Genomic DNA, 14609 nt, shown 5'->3' with positions numbered 1-14609 from the left:
GCCCTCGAAGGCACAGTTCTCCAGCGTAAAAGCAGAGTAACTCGGTTACACAAGCAGTCCTGCCTTTTACCTAGCGATAACGACCTCCGATATTTACTATCTGCTTTGGTATATCCAAGATACCCTTAGCGACCAAGTGGGATTACTGTTAGGTGCCCATGAAGGCACGGGGACTAGCTATTTCCTCTCCTAATAAGACAACTAACCAACTCCGCTTTATTTACCATATAAAGCAAATATATACCAAAGTATACTCATAATACTTTGTTTGTTCGAGCGGGTTGGGTGTTAGGTGCCCTTGAAGGCACGGGGATTGGCTGTTCCTTTCACTAGACCGTTTATCAACTTGGCTTGGCTTCCGCACTAAGTTATTATATACTTTAGAATACTTAAAGATATTCTGTCTGTTAAGTGGGAGTATCGCTAGGTGCCTATGTAGGCACGGGGAGGAACTTCTTCTCTTCCTCAAAACCACTGCTTTGTGTACCGCACTTAACAAGTGCTCATGTGAGGTGTCCGTTATGGTACAAATAGCCGATAATATATGCTATATTTGACTACCTATGTCTTTAGGCTGCTGTTACCATATGGACAGCCCTACCACTGCCACTGTAATAATATACGCTGAAAACAGGAGGTCACTAATTATCTTACAACTAAACCACTAATAAGTTACTAATCCAGCTACACTGTGACTGTTTAAATAATCGTGACCGTCACTATCTTTCCGTGGTTACGGGGAGAAAGTGCTTGTTGCCTCTGCCTATCCCTACCTATATATTCCTAATTCAGGACGGAACCTTATCATATTGGCCTACAATATACGTATTTTTCCCTTTGTTACCGCAAGAAGGGTTTGAGGTTTTTCACACACCTACCCAGCGGCCCGGGAACAACTCAATAGTCCTGATATTCTCCACTATATATAGATATATAGGTCCTGGAAGAGATTGTTTTCTTTTTATTCATTTCTTTCACTTATTACACCTATGTTGGGATTTCAGGTTATCACTAATTTGGGTTTACATTTTTGTACACTAGCACGTTGTGGTTTTAACATTTAGAAATAAAATTTATTTGTTTTTCTTTGCTTTATTTGCTGAGCATTTTACCTAAGGTAGACGTTGTCCTACAGTTGAATACTCTGTATATAGCTCACCTTAGTCCTCTCTGCATTTACGTATTTTTGAGCAACTACTCAATATACATAGGTACACTTTTGCCTTCCCTTTTTGCTATGTTACTTTTGGGGTTACCCCCCATCCTCTAAAAAGTGTACTTCCCCTGTGGCTCTTTCGTTACTCCCTGTTGTAGTTTGTAAAGAAGATCATACTGCAGATCACCTTTTGGGGGGCACTTGTTGTTATCACTAAAGTGCATAAATCTTAGTATGTCTTCATATCTTTCCCTTGTCATTGTCTCGGCAAAAATAGGAGTATTGCAAATAGGATGTTTAGCCCAATACATCCTAATTGTGGGCTTTTTAATTAGCCCCATTAACATGGTCAGTGCCCAGAATTGTTTCAATTCTGGCACACTGGTTGGGTACCATCTCTCTTTCCTAGAGATAAGAGAGTCTGGATTGCGTGCCAGATATTGCTCCGCATAGAGATTAGTCTGGGTGACTATCTCCCCAAAAATCTCACCCCCCAAGAACAGCTGCATAACATCCAGCGCACTATAGGCAGACAGGTCCGCCTGTATGCCAGGATTGGCTGTAAACACTGGGATGTCTGGGGAAAAATTATTAGGGGGTACCCAGTCATCTGCGCCATGTTCAGCATTAGGGGAATCGTCGATTTCCCCTGATGGTCCTGCAGTATCTGGCACATAGTCCATGTCCCCTGCATCCCCTGCGTCACTCCCTGCTTCACTCTCTGAGGCAGTGTCAGTCGCCTCTGAGTCGGCCGTTAACAGGGCATAAGCCTCCTCCGCGCTATACTTTCTAAACATTGTTAATACAGCTAACACAGCTAACAAAACTCTAACAAAATTTTTTTATTTTTTTTTATTCCCTAATTCCACCCACCAAAATAACTAAATCACAAATTAATAAAATCAAATAATAAAATGTAACCCCTTAGGGTTACAAAAAACTAAAAATTAACCCTTGAAAGTAAAAAAAAAAAAAATAGATCACAGTAGAGTACTGTGACCTGTATATTGATCACTGCTAGCAGTGATCAAGCAGCAGGGAAAGGGTTAAAAAAAAATTAACTACAGGGAAAGGAATTTTATACTTTATAAGTACTTAGCAATAACGCAGGGACACAATGTAGCACCGATCCGTCTCTCTCAACTTCACAAACCCACACGAGGTGGAGGGAGGCGGATCAGATATCCCAGCAGCATTGTGACCGCTGTGACTGGCTGTCACAGCGATCACATGGGCTGGGATATCCGGATTTGCTGCTGCTGGTCTGCCCCTGACTCGGAGGGACCCAGCAACAGCATTAACCCCGCGATCGCCGGCACTGCGCGATCGCGGCGTTAATTTTAACGCGTGACGGACGAGGTCCGTCACTCGTCATTAACGCATTCCCCTGAGTGACGGACCGCGTCCGTCACTCGTCGTTAAGGGGTTAATTTGCTCTAACAGCTGTTCTTCCTCAATAATATTTACATTAGGTGGTTTATAACATATCCCAACCAATAATTGATTTCCCTTTGTTTGCCCCAAGCAGATATCTACCCATAAAGCCTCCACATTTTCCTCATCACACTCCACATGCCTAAGATTTGACTTTAACTCATGTAAAACATATAAACACCCAGTTTGGATAAGAGGTTGAGTAGCATAAGGTTTGAAGACCAGATGTCCACCATAAGTGAAGGTAGCTATAGAAAATATGGTAGTGGCTAGAATGGACTCCTATTTGAAAGAAGCATTTTGTTAGAAATCCAGATGTCTGATATAATTAAGAATAAAATGAACACCAAATGTTAGGATAAAATACTACCTTATTTTGTTGTTCTCCAATAACATTTCCTCCCACAACATCATCGAAAATCTATGTACATAACTGGAGGCACGGTGAAGGATGTCAGAGGTGGGATTTCACATCCCGAGCATGTGCCTCCAGGTATGAATATCGGAATGATAAATGTATCTGTTTTTACTTTCAGTTTAAGGTTGAGAGGTAAAAAGCATTAGTGTTAGAGTAAAATAAAACTGAATATATCATTAGAGGTTTTATGAGTTATTACGATTAGATTATTACACTATTACAAGTGTAGGCTTAGCATTCACATTAATTGAAAATTAAATGCAAGATTGAGAAGTCTAATCTATTCATTTCACTATTAAGGTCATTCACTAAAATGAGAATTGCAGGGTATTCAACGTGAATGTCAAATTTAAAGGCACACTATAGGGTATTCCTGACCCTATAGTGTTTAATCCACCATTTAGGTGGCTTGCCTCCCTTTAACCTCCTTAACCCCTTAAGGACCAAACTTCTGGAATAAAAGGGAATCATGACATGTCACACATGTCATGTGTCCTTAAGGGGTTAAAAAAGTTGAAAACTCACCTTATTTCCAGTGCTGCGTGGATCAGCCAACGCTAGCCCAGACCCGCCTCCTTGATGACATCATAGGGAAAGCATTGGATTGGCTGAAATCTGCAGGAAGGTGGGGTGATTTAGCCTATCTGCACCTCGTCATAGAGATGCATTGAATCAATGCATCTCTATGAGGAAACTTCAGTGCCCCCATGCAGAGCGTGAAGACACTGAACAGCAGTGCTGCCTACTGTGCAGCACTGCTCCATGAAGCACCTCCAGTGGCCTTCTGAGGAGTGGCTACTTGGAGGTGTCCCTAGGGGGCAATGTAAAGACAGCCTTTTCTCTGAAAAGGCAGTGTTTGCATGAATATGCCTGAAGGAAATGAATATACTTACCAGAACAACTACATTAAGCTGTAGTTGTTCTGGTGACTATAGTGTCCCTTTAACGCCAAAGTAGACAAACTGAAATCGTACCTGACTGGAAAAATTTTCCAGTTCAGCTATTTTGACCTTAAATTTGAAATTCACTATGAATTCTCTGCAATACTCACTTTAGTGGATAAACCTGTGCAGGGCCGGCCTTTAGTGTGTGCAAGCTATGGGGACACACAGGGCGCCACGGCAACAAGTTCCAGAGCGTGGTGGCACAACTTCGAGTGCTCCGCCTTCACAGGGAGCCGTGGAAGGATCCACTCAGTGAGTGTGAGGGTGGCGGCCGGTGCTCTTCAGTTGGCGACTCGGTGGAATAGGAAACTGACAGCTGGATCCAGAAAACAGCAGCCTTTAATGTGCCTGTGTATCTGTTTAGTATAATTGATAATAAGTTTTGTAGTTTAGGGATTGTTTTACAATAAGAATTGGTTTGGAGAAAGTGTTTATTCACTAAGCACTAGATTTTGTCAGCATGATGAAAATTACTGAATTCCAACCGCATTGAAAAGTCAAAGCCAAATTCAGTCAGGTTTAGGTTGGTCGGGTTTAGGTTGCTCAGGTTTAGGTTGGTCAGGTTTAGGTTGGTCGGGTTTAGGTTGGTCGGGTTTAGGTTGGTCGGGTTTAGGTTGGTCAGGTTTAGGTTGGTCGGTTTAGGTTGGTCGGGTTTAGGTTGGTCGGTTTAGGTTGCTCAGGTTTAGGTTGCTCGGTTTAGGTTGCTCGGTTTAGGTTGCTCGGTTTAGGTTGCTTAGGTTTAGGATGCTCAGGTTTAGGTTGGTCAGGTTTAGGTTGCTCAGGTTTAGGTTGGTCGAGTTTAGGTTGGTCAGGTTTAGGTTGGTCGTGTTTAGGTTGCTCAGGTTTAGGTTGGTGTGGCTGATTTTGTTAGACTAATTTGGAAGCTTTTAGAAAATAAATAATATTCACATCTGAATTAATTTAAAACATAGGAACCTGAGATTTTTCTATGACCGCATGGTGGCTGCAGATAAACTGAATGCCAAATGTCTTATATAATATATGCTTTAAGTAAATGAATGATAATTTGAAGTACTAATTGTCCATTGTCAGCTCTAGCAGCCAAAGGGCACAATAGTTTAGAAAAATATCGGTAAAAAATAAATATATAAAATTCCTATGGGGTCAATCAGACCCCATATTTCTATAATGGAGGTACTGTACCTCCCTATGCACTCACCTGCTGCATGTCTCCTAAATGTGTAAAACTACAGACTGGGCAGCTATATCTAAGGATGTCGCCTGTGAAATAATGGTGGGAGACATAGCCCCCCCCCCCCGTACCCCAATCCATGGGACTCGGGTGTGGGCTACTTTAACTAATCTTAGGGGAGCACCTATTGTTCCCCCAGGTCCCCACCAAAAAAGCAATGGGTGGGTACCCTAATATAAATAATATAGTGGGGAGGATATAGTTTGTCCTCCCTGGCCCCCACCCATGGATGGATGGGACCCTAAAATGAATAATAAAAAATAATAAAAGGAAGCCCTAGTGTCCCAATGTTGGCCCCTACCAATAGGTGATGGGTGGGGGCCCTAATTAATTATAAAATGGAAGGTGGATATGACATTGTCCAACCCCCAAATAATAGCTTGCTCACTCAGTTGGCTAGGGGTCCTAAATTCCATTGCCACCCAGGCTAAAAATAATCTAAGTGGCAACCTAAATCCCTCACACTAAAAAAACGCAACACAATAAAAAACAATCGATTTTCACTTATGGAGGACTTGCTGTAGAATGAGCTCTGATGGCTGGAAAGCCCACACTATGACAGCTATCATAAACCATGGGAAAATTTACCAGGCACAAAATATCACCAAGAACACTCTGATTGGTTGACTAGTCTTCTCTCGAGAATTGGCTGTCAGTGCGTTCTTGGTCATATTGCAAAGCATGGGAAAGCCTATATAATGGCTTTCTGTACTATCAGTGCTCATTCTGTGGTGAACCCATAGAGAAGCCCCCACCCAATGTTCATGGGTGGGGGCATGGGGGAACATGGAATGGGGCCTTTTCTAGAAACTGGGCAGCAATGACTGCCAAGTTGCTAGTTTTAAACAATACCTCCAATTATAGTAATATGAGGGTCTGATTGAGGATTCTTATTTCATAGGATTCTTATCCCATTTATGTCCTGAATTACAAATTCTGAACATTGGTGAATTGCATGAACAATATTTGGATTTTTAATCTGAATGGGGCATTTGGGGGCCATTTGGACTTTAGTGAATAACCCTGTTTGTTACGGTTTTGCATTTTGGTTTACAGGGACTCTGTAGGCATCTAGACCCCAGACCACTTAATCTAATTGAAGTGGTCTGGATACCATGTCCCTATCTATTTAACCCTGCAACTGACAACATCGCCGAAATGTAGAAACAGCAATGTTTTCATTAAGGGGTAACACACCTCTAGCGGCTGTGAGGGAGAAAGCCACTAGAAGCACTTCTGCATCAATAGCAGAGTTAAACTCTGTTATAGCTTGTATGACTCTCATTCAGAGTATTTTGATTGACACTGTGCAGCGTTTTGCCCTGAATGCACAGTAGCCTCCCAATTCAGCCATACAGAGAAACATTGGATTTGATGAAATCATTGAGTCTGAATATGGCATGTGGGAAAAACTGTACTATTCACTATCAGGGAGGTGGTTCAGTGTATGGAGATTCCTCTCCACACATCTCTCTCCCTTATTTGAATTTGCTCTCCTCATGTTTACCTTCATGATGGAGGAGGTATAATCCAAGGTGGTCTAGTGCAGTGCACTCTGGTCTCGATCTGTGGTGGTCCAGTGGGGGAGCTTAATTATCTTAAAAGCTAGCTTGCTGTCTCTGGGGGGAGCTCTCAAAACATATGTACACATACACACTGACACATACATATACTCATTGATACACACACTGACCCATACATACACTGAGCCATATCATATACTCATTGATACACACACTGACCCATACATACACTGAGCCATATCATATATTCAGTGATATACAGACTAACCCATGCATACACACACACACACACACACACACATACTAACTCAAACACATATACTCATTGATGCACACACTGAGCCATATCGTTTACTCACTAATACCCACACTGACCCATGCACACTTACACACACAAAACATATACTTTTTTAAAAAAGAGTTACTAGATGGTACAATACTCCAGACCGACTTAAAAAATCCAGAGCATTGGCTTCGGATGACTGTTGGAGATGTGGCGAGAGGGGGGCGAATATGGAACATATATGGTGGGAGTGCAAACTTATTGGGAGCTATTGGTTACAGGTACTGAGTGTCATTTATAAAATTTTACCAATGCCCGATCAATTATGACCCATCCAAGATTCTGTTGGGTTGGCCAGCTTCCTTCAAGGAAAATAACAAACAGATATTGCTGAGTTACTTATTGAATGAGGCAAATGCTCTGATCCCGTTGTATTGGCTTAAATCCAGTATCCCGACTAAAGAACAATGGATTCTTAGAGTGGAAGCTTTGAGGGAACTTGAAGAAGTGCATTGGGCCATTCAGGGGAAGAGAGACCATTATGATAGGACATGGAAACTATGGCGAGCGCATTGGGCAGAAACACCATAGCAAGATTACGTTAAGACATACTGAAGATGAGTTATTAGACCACTAATGTTAGAAGTATTGGCAGCCCCCCCCCTTTTTTTTTTCCTTCTTTTTTTTTCTTTTCTCCCCTTTCTTTCTTGGATTGTTTAAAGCATATGATGATATGGGACTTTGATAATGCTTTTTGGCAATAGCGTAAAGTTGTCCCAATATCTGACGCAAAAAAAATATACTCACACATATATCGTAACATTGCTGTTAGTCCATTGGAGCAATCATTGCATATGAAGCAGACAGTTATAAAGCCACACCCCTCCATTTTATGTCCTAAGCCGGTTCTCAGTTGAGGAAGTCTCCCAGTCAGTAGGCAGAGAGTAAGGCATTTGTAGTTAGATTGCACAGTATAGCATGCTTTCCTGTGCCTAATCTGCCCTCTAACCACAAATGACCTTATACAGTGCCCGCAGGCAGCTAGGGGTTGCACAAGACTGCAAACTATACAGCCAATGCATCCCCTCCCCACTTTACCTCCTATGCAGTCTCACTTTACTTCATAAATGGCTCTGTCTAAGTCCATGTGCATGCTTTGGAGCTTTCAGTCTAATTGCTGATAGAGACAGAACTTCCGGCCCAGACAGGGGCTCACCAACTGCCTATGCCACCTTATGGATATCTGGCTATTTCAACAACTCCATCACTTATATCAAGATATCAATCACTGTAAACGCAAGGGCTCCAACCAAGTATCCCACTATTTTGTCACATACTTATCAGGTTTCTGAACTGGAATGGATTCCTTTATTTGGTTGTTATTATAGGTAGTCTCCCATTACAATAGCATGCAGTTAATTACGTTTATTTATAATAAAGCAATGAACAATTTATATCCTACATTATTATTTTGATATTCAGTAAGCAATCATATTTCATCTAACAAATAGTGTGTCTATTTTATTTAGTAGTATTCCTTTGTGAGGCCAAGTTCGGTGTTACTGGGACATCACTTGGAGGTAGTGATGTCCCGAACAGTTCTCCGGGAACCGTTCACCGGCGAACATAGCGCGATGTTCGGTCCGCCCCCTATTCGTCATCATTGAGTAAACTTTTACCCTGTACCTCACAGTCAGCAGACACATTCCAGCCAATCAGCAGCAGACCCTCCCTCCCAGACCCTCCCAATGGTTCCCGGCGAACTGTTCGGGACATCACTACTTGGAGGGTTAAGGCTTTTTGTCCCTTCATTAATGGACTTTTGTCCTCATGCAAAAGGCCTAATGTAGAGTGATCACCTTCAAGGCCAACGAAAAGTTTCTACCATGTACCACTTTACCAAATAATTCCTTTTTATACATGTGGTTCATAGACCTATATTAAAGAAAAGATTAATTATATTATTTAAAATATCTAATAAAATAAGTGGGTGTTTAAGACCAATGTTTGCCGGCATTCAATAATGTAAAAAATATATTTAAGTCACGGATCCTCTTTGACTCTCGTCAAGTTTGATCATCCTGTTGCCCATTAATGTCATAGAACATTTATACCTTCAATCGTGAGCCGTACTAGTCATGTTTTTGTACTGTGGCAACAAATGTTTCATAATCCTTAATTCTGATTTACTAGTAATTTGATGTGCTTGATCTTGTGTGTAAAATGGAAGCATTTTGAAGCACTTTCTGGAATACTTGTATGTATTACTGTTATGTGATGCATGAGAAGCACTCAAGTGGAAAGCTTGTCTTCTGAGGTGTCCTTGGTCATTTGTTCTGCCTGTCTAGTTATCATCTGCAGCCTTCATCAATCATACGTCACCTGGCATCTTCTCCTATGTCCTTACTGGTTTCCTTTAACATCCTCCTTGCCTAAGCCGGCATGAAACTACAGCCACATCAGATTTGCCTAAAAGATAGCAATGTACAGATATTAATGTTTTAATAGTAATTAAAAATGGGAACTCGGTTTTAAATATTTGTCATTTTTTTTATTGTTTCATATATTTTTTTATGTTGACTATGGGAATATGTAACTGTAGATATATATGCTTTTTTAAATGCAGTTTTAAATTTAACAGGAAAATGTGGGGCTTTACAATTAAAATTTTTCAAGACGTGTAATTATAGATCAAAGTGTCCAAATTTCTGAAGGTTTAAATTAGTATCCCATTACCCATCTTTTTTTCAGGCATCAACTCTTGTATCAAGCACAAAAAAATATACAACTTCTCCCTTACATAACAGGGATAATTTTTCAAAGCCAAATGTAACAGAGCTCCCTGTGCCCCTGGCTGGGTATCTCCGCCAAGGACTGCTTCCTTCCTAGCTGGAACAAATCAAAGCACTTCTGCCCCCAGTCGCCGTGACTTGACTGGGGTCCTGGAACCTCTCCATCCTGGAGCCAAATGGGGAACTCGCTCTATCCACTCTCAGGCACTGGACGACACTCAGTCCTGGGAGCTTGTGTCCTTACAAGGACTTTCCCCATTGAATCCTCCACACTGGAACAAGCTGGAGCAGTGATTATCCCTTTCCCCTCCCAGTAACCAGACGACACATAGTTCTGGGAGTACAAGCAGGAAAACTTTAATCTGGCCAGATGGCTTGCTTGTATACAGTTTAGACACGCCTATAACACTCTCACACAAAACAGGATAATCCCTTCCCCTGGACCTGAGAGGAGACTAGTTACAAGCAAACATCTAACATACTCCTCCCCTGTGCCTGAGAGATAATTACCTGAGCACACACACATATAATTGAATTATCTCTCAGTACAGAAACAGGCAATATAACAAAACAAAAAAAATACCCCCAAAACACATGAAAACCCCGCAAAAGTCACATACCCTGATAGCCCTGATCTGGGTGACAAACATATCCAAAAATCACCTAGATCAGTTCAGGGGTTCGGGATTTCCATGGAAGTCATAATTTTGACCGGCCGTGCACATGATCCTATGCCCAAAACAGTTCCATGAAATCAGTGCTACTGGTTGGTCAAGTACGGTAGTTTAAAACCGAACAAACTACCGAACGGAATACATAGTTCTAACCTGGAACACAGTGTCAACTGGACTTAACAAGCTCCCGGGTGGTCTCTGGTTCGTGCGGTTGTTCGGTTCCCGAACAACATAGTCCCAAATCACACGAACAGAGTCGTTTGCAGGGTATTTTGTATGGCCCATAATCCTGGGGCAGGAGGCTGTTTGGCAGGTTCCTCCAGAAGCATTTGGCAAACGACCAGACCACAGGGCGTTTGTCACACCAAATACTCAAAGTCAATACAGGAGACCAGTTATAACAGAAACAGCTTATTTTTAATAATAGAGGCTAACAATATATACCAACTAATTAACAGTCAAAAGCAAGCCTTTACTAATGGTCAATGTAGAACGCGGAATTTGCCAAAGAAAGGACAACAAAGTAACAACTTTACAAACACTCGGTGAAAATTGTTATACCTTGTCTGTATTTCTGTTTGTAATAATGTTGGGTAGCGAGAGAGTTCAAAATTGTAGCAGAAGTACAAACAGGTAATAGCTCTATTTAAGTGTCTACAATCAGATCATCTTGACCTTGTTCCACCCCTTGGGTCCTGAATATCATCATTTCCTCCAGCAGCAGAGGCATTTGCACTCACAGGACGTACTTTCTTACCCCCAGATGGAACACTGGAGGCGTTAATATAACATTAGATTCTTATTATTCATTGCACATGAACAAAATAAAAGTTAGCTTTCATATGTTTGGCTTTTAACAGAACCAAAGATTAAAAAATTGGCCTACTGTTTCCCCCCAAAACAATATTGGGTTGAGTTGACCTTGATTTAAATTCATTTTTCCACAAGATGAAAATAATACATTAATATGATTGTGTCAAGCACAAAGTATTTATGCCCTGAGACCATAATAGAATTCTAGACTCCCCAACCAGTCCTTCCCAGTACTGTTATTTCCTTAGATTAGAATGGTCTTCAGAATTCCAAATTACTTAACTAGCTATGGATATCTGATATCAGAGTTCCATGTAGAACATCATGAACCTAGAGAAGCCAGGGTCAGGAGTGAAGGGATTCAGACACCAAATATATAGAACAGGGAATGTAGGGAAGCAGCGCTTAACAAATAAAATCCTTGTGTGGAATCCTTTGGAGCCAATATTAAAGAGAAAACAAAATGGGACAGGAATACTAATATAGTGTAGTATGTCTATAAAAGCAGAGGCAAAATATGAAGAAAAATATTGCACTCACACTTTTCTGGAGCTAAAGATCATCTCCAGATCACAGCGTATGGGCGGTACAATCCCCGTCTATGGATATCAGGATAGTTTTGATTTCCTCTGGTATATCCTTATGCCAATAATCCACGTGGTGTTTTCAGGATGATGCTCCAGTGATATACAGAGGATATGAAAGAACAGGAATAGTGCTCTTTTTTCCTGCAAGGATTAGGGAGGAGTTGTGTGAGGCCGGATCAGTGAGAGAGAGAGCGAACCTCTCACTGATCTTTAGCTCCAGAAAAGTGTGAGTGCAATATTTTTATTTATATTTTGTCTCTGCTTTTATAGACATACTACACTATATTAGTATTCCTGTCCCATTTTGTTTTCTCTTTTATATTGGCTCCATTGGATTCCACACAAGGATTTTATTTGTTAAGCACTGCTTCCCTACATTCCCCGTTCTATTTGTATCTACGACCAGAAAGAAGAGACTCTAGTTTGGGAAGGTTTAGCTACTGTACATATAAGGAACAAGCGCCACAAATCTCATTTGCTGCTATACTAAATATATAGGCCAAGAGTCATGCAGGCAGCAGAAATAATAAATGGTAATCAGCAATAAGAATAAACAATAGACAAACTGAGGTAAGTTCTGGTAGGAATCATAACATATTCAGGAATAAGGCCAGTTCGAGGGAGACAGGAGAATCTTAGTACAACAAACCACAGGAGGACAGAATAACTGGGTTCATGACAACTAGCAACAAAGCAATTATCCAACACAAGGTCGAAGAAAAAAATGGATAATGCCCTTAGAAAGCCTCTGAGAGCTGTGTTTATTAAAGCAAGTGTAGTAACCAGTGACAGGGAGACAATTTTGTCATTGGATTGTACCAGTACTGTATTCATACCAAATAAGGGCATTTACCTTGTAGTTATCAAATAATGGGACACTGCATTCATATAGATGCATAGTGATGTACCCCATGATGCAGGCATCACAATAAATTCATTAAAAAAGACTCTTTATTAATACCCCAGTAGTTGCTTCTCCAGTAAAGGTTTGCTCTTGATTCCATTAGCACTAGAAGGCTCCTGCTTGTTTGATGTTCTTCTGACCTAACACAGTTTGTGTGACATCTTCACTTTTAGACAAAACCTTCTTAAGTGCTGTTTGAAAGCTTCTCTCAGGCTGTCAGTCACAGCCACCTACACTTGCAGGGGACTACGGACTGAAACCTGACCTAAGCAATCATCATCGCATTGTTTCTGGTATATGAGTTAGGCTAGTGGGAATCAGCATGAAGATCATTTCCAGCTGTGGCTGCTGGTATTTGATATTGATTGCAGAAATGCTTGAAGATATGAAGTTATTGATTGTGTTGAAGGCAAATTGTGCTGCTGGAATTTCCCTGCTCACGCTCCAAACTAGCAAAACAACAATTTGATGGTTGATGGTTGATGTATGGCCCGATGCCAACAGAAAAGGAATGAGTGAGTCCGTATTTTATTTGTAATAGCAAAATAAAAAATATTAAATATAAGACATAGTCAAAAAGCGTGTCAGGTTAGATTCGGCACAGATATTTTCAGACACATCAACATATTCTCGTGAAATATCTTACCTGCCTTGTCCTAATGATCATTGGTTACATATGTGAACTTAATCAAACAACTGAGAATTGTTAAGAGTTCAATGAGAATTTAAAATGATTTCAAACGCCCAAATAGCCAAACTTGAAAAATTCTTCATTTCGTTTCTACATATTTTCTCCTACATACCTCATCTACCTCTCTTCATGGTCTTTCCCTGCTGCCATTACATTTCAGTGACAGGCTTTTGTCAAATCACCCCATACCTTCAGACAGAATGGACAGCTGACTTTGAGGAGGGGATGACGAAAGAACATATCCTCGCTCTTTGCCATAGCCTCATCTACAATGAAGGAGCACTGGGCCGTTCAGAGAAATCTTTTGATCTCCTTAATGGCCCGTGCATTGGGATGTACCTGCATTAAGGTTTGCCTTGGCATATCCGTCAAACATCCTATGGCAAATATGAACGTATGACTGTAGATATGTATACCACTGCTACAAAACATATGAGTGGAGGCCAAAGAACAAAGGTCCACAGCGTTTAATTAAATTTCATGCAAACAAGCTTAAGGACCAGAAGGTTTTGACTCAGAGGAATTGAAGAAAATTATGGGACTGAGCAGTAATGTGGTTCATGAGGTTTAATATAAATAAATGCAAAGTTATGCATTTCGGGATGACGAACATTCCATAAATGGTACTCAATTAAAAAAAAACAATGAATTCAAAGGAATTTGGAGTCGTTACAACAATCTATTCAAAAATATGCAATTTCAAGTTGCATTTGCAAAGATAGGCATTGCCATGTAAAACAAGGTTTATTAATTCAAAGAAAATATAATTACAGCAAACTTCATTACAGTGAGAAAAAAAGTGGAATTATTTGACTAAATTGATGTTTTCATCATTCTATATATCTTTATAGACATAAAAGATTTAATAGTGTTATGTGTGTTAACAGCTTGTTGATCGAAAGAGAATTTGACTGACATTTTGTAAAAAAAAAAGTTTTTTTTCCTTTGAACAATTGGAAATAGCTTAATACTGTAGTTTTCTTCTTTTTTGGATAAACAGCATAAACAGATGTATGAAAGACAGGTCTTTTTTTTTTCTTTTTTTTTGACAATGTTATTATGTAACTAGGTAGGTCCAGTTTTTAATCATACAGGGTTGCTTACTAAACATCCGATTTTGTTCAGACTGAAAAATTACCGAATTCCAACCACAAAGACAAGTTTCATATTTACGGAA

This window comes from Pelobates fuscus, chromosome 10 (genome assembly GCF_036172605.1).
Source record: "Pelobates fuscus isolate aPelFus1 chromosome 10, aPelFus1.pri, whole genome shotgun sequence".
NCBI lineage: Eukaryota > Metazoa > Chordata > Amphibia > Anura > Pelobatidae > Pelobates > Pelobates fuscus.
The sequence above is the reverse complement of the archived record's forward strand: the minus strand, read 5'-3'. Positions refer to the sequence as shown.